Genomic DNA, 2,795 nt, shown 5'->3' with positions numbered 1-2,795 from the left:
CTGAGAAGACGGTCGAACTTGACTATCTAGAGGAAGTAAAAGTCGTAACAAGGTTTCCGTAGGTGAACCTGCGGAAGGATCATTAACGAGAGTCCCGCGGGGCCTGTCGCCGAGCGAGCGATCGACCGGCGACCGGTCGCGTGTGTGTTTCCTCAAGCGCGCGGCGCGGGCGCGGGGGCCGGCGCCGTGCCGGCCCCCCGCCCTCCCGCTAGGGCGGTTCGAGGCTTGTGGGAGCGCGTGCGCGCGTCCCCCCCTCTGGCCACCTTGCCGGCCCCCGCCAGCCACGCACACCACTCCCGGCGCCGTCCGCATACGCCCGGCGCCGCGGGCTACCCTCGGCGCGTCTCTCGGGATGCGCGGTGAGGGCGCGACGGTCCCATCCGTGTGGAGTTTTTGCCGGAGCTCCCCGGGGGGGGCCGTGGGCTCCGGGCCACAGGGAAGGGTTCCCCGCTGCGTCCCGCCGTCTCCCTGGGCCGCCGCCCGCCCGGGATGTGTTCCGCCCCTCCCGCCCCCACCCCCCGCCGGTCGTCTGCCGTCCGTTCGTGTGGTGGTTGCGCGGGGAGTCGGTTGGACCGTCAGGGGCGGCGGGACCCGCGCCCCGCGAGCGGCTGCGGTCGGGACCGGCGTGGTGGCGGTGGTGGTGTTGGCCGGCTGTGGGTGGTGGTGGGTGGGAGCCGCCGTCTTCCCTCCCCGTCCGCCCCCCCTTCCAGGTACCTAGCGCGTTCCGGCGCGGAGGTTTAAAGACCCCTGGGGGTCGCCCGTCCGCCCCGTGGGTCGGGGGCGGTGGGCCCGGTGTTGTTTCGGGCGGAGGTCGGGTGGGCGGGGGAGTTGGCGGTCCGGAGCGGCCTGGCCTTGCCCCGGCAAGACCCCAGGCAAGCCGCCGCCTCCGCCTCCTCCTCCTCCTCCCCTCCTCCCACGTCAACCGGACTCCGCCCCCGGGCCGGGGGTGCCGTGCGCACGTGCGCGCGTGCGGCGGGTCGTCGGCGGCCGTCGTGGGAAAGGGGGCTTGACCCCGGCGGTCGTCGTCGCGCCCGTTGCCGCGTCGCCGCGCCGGCGCTCCGTGCCACGGGGGCGGGAACCCCCCGGGCGCCTGTGGGGCGTCCGTGCCCGCGCGCCGGGCGCCCCGTGTGGGAACTTCCGACCTTTCGGAGTCTGGTCCTGTCGTCTTGACTGGCTCGGCCTGAGGCAATTCCCTACCCCCTTGGTGGGGGTGGGGAAGGTGTCATGCCAGGGAGGGCCTCCCTCCGCGGAGGTCCTCGCCCATCAAACCTCATACGACTCTTAGCGGTGGATCACTCGGCTCGTGCGTCGATGAAGAACGCAGCTAGCTGCGAGAATTAATGTGAATTGCAGGACACATTGATCATCGACACTTCGAACGCACTTGCGGCCCCGGGTTCCTCCCGGGGCTACGCCTGTCTGAGCGTCGCTTGACGATCAATCGCCCCCCCGTGGGTGTGCCTCCGGGCCCCCGCGGGGGTCGCGCGGCTGGGGGTTTCTCTCGCAGGGCCCCGCTGAGGGGTCCCTCCGTCCCCCTAAGTGCAGACCTTGGTGGTGCGCCCCTCCTCTTCCGTCCCGTCCCCCCACGTAGGCACGTCGTTGGTGCGTGGGGGGTGGACGTGGTGGGGTCGCGTCGCCGCCCGCGACGAGGGAGAGAGGCCGGGAGGGCTTTCTCCCGCGGGCGCCACGGTGCCATCCTCTCGGGAGCCGTCTCGCGCCCTGCGCGGCCGGGCCTTCCCTCCTTCTGGGGGGTTCGCCTGGGAGGGCCCGACGGGGGTGTGTGTTCACGTGCCCCTCGCGCGCGTCGGCGTGTCTCGGTCGCTCGGCGCCGGGGTGCGGGGTCTGGGGACGAGGGGGTCTGTGTGCGCGGAGGGTGTCGTGTCTGGGTCGCCGTCTTTCACCGCACGCCCCTGGCGGCGGCCCGGCGGTCTGGGCCGCCACCCTCCGCCCCCTCCTCGTCTTCCCCTCTTTCCCCCACACCGGCGTCGCCGGCCAAACGCGCCCCCGCGCCTACGGGGGGCCGGGTCCACGTCCCCGCCGTGTTGCCCGTTCGGGGCCGCACCCCGGGGATGCGTGCCCCGGTGGCGACCCGCGGGACGCCGCGGCGTCGTCCGCCGTCGCGCGCCCGCCCCCGGGGTCGCCGCGGCCCACCGCCGCGCTGCGTGTCCCGAGCCCGGGCGCGGGGCTCAGGATGGGTGCTGACCGCCGTGTCTCTGCCGTGTCCCCTCCGCCTCCGTCCGTCCGAGGGACCGCCGAGGCGCCTGGGGAAGGAGGGCGGTCGGTTGGTTTGGGGGGGGTGCCCTCTGGTCTCCTCGGGCACCTTCCCCACTCTGCGCGACCTCCTCCCTCTCGGGTGTCGCGGTGTGTGTCCCTCGAGGTCGGGCGGAGGGGGGGGTGCGGTCGAGGCGCCGGTGATCTCCCCGTCGGCCCCGGTCCGCGCCCGCCGGCCCGTGCTCCGTCCCGTCGTCCCCGCGGCCTCCGACGCGCTCTCCTTCCCCGCGCCCGCCCTTGTGACTCGCCTCGGCGGCCGCCGCCGCTGGGTGGTCGTGGGGTGCGGCCGGGGGGGAGGTGCCGTCGTCCGGAGGGCCGGGGGCGGCGGTCGACCGTGGTGCCCCCACCCCCGCTCCGTCGAGCGTGTGCGCCTCGGCTCCCGCCTCTCCCCTCGGGTCCCCCGAGCGCCCGTGCGTGCGTCGGGACGTGCCGTCGTTCCCCCGGCGCGCGCGCGTGTGCCTCCCCTCCGAGACGCGACCTCAGATCAGACGTGGCGACCCGCTGAATTTAAGCATATTAGTCAG

The 2,795-nt window shown here is 74.5% G+C and overlaps 2 non-coding genes across 2 annotated transcripts in view; both read left to right on the top strand.

Annotated features, from left to right (window-relative positions):
* Window positions 1–1,276: 1,276 nt before the first annotated feature.
* On the top strand, window positions 1,277–1,429 carry LOC138380601 (5.8S ribosomal RNA). Its single transcript, XR_011232884.1, has one exon. It is a non-coding gene; the product is annotated as a 5.8S ribosomal RNA (ribosomal RNA).
* Window positions 1,430–2,745: 1,316 nt separating this feature from the next.
* The window catches only part of LOC138380603 (28S ribosomal RNA), a 5,008-nt gene continuing 4,958 nt past the window's right edge, over window positions 2,746–2,795 (top strand). Inside the window, exon 1 of the ribosomal RNA XR_011232885.1 lies at window positions 2,746–2,795. This exon is cut by the window's right edge and continues 4,958 nt beyond it. This is a non-coding gene — a ribosomal RNA (28S ribosomal RNA).

The sequence above is a fragment of the Eulemur rufifrons genome, unplaced genomic scaffold (assembly GCF_041146395.1).
Source record: "Eulemur rufifrons isolate Redbay unplaced genomic scaffold, OSU_ERuf_1 scaffold_574, whole genome shotgun sequence".
NCBI lineage: Eukaryota > Metazoa > Chordata > Mammalia > Primates > Lemuridae > Eulemur > Eulemur rufifrons.
The sequence above is the reverse complement of the archived record's forward strand: the minus strand, read 5'-3'. Positions and strand labels throughout refer to the sequence as shown.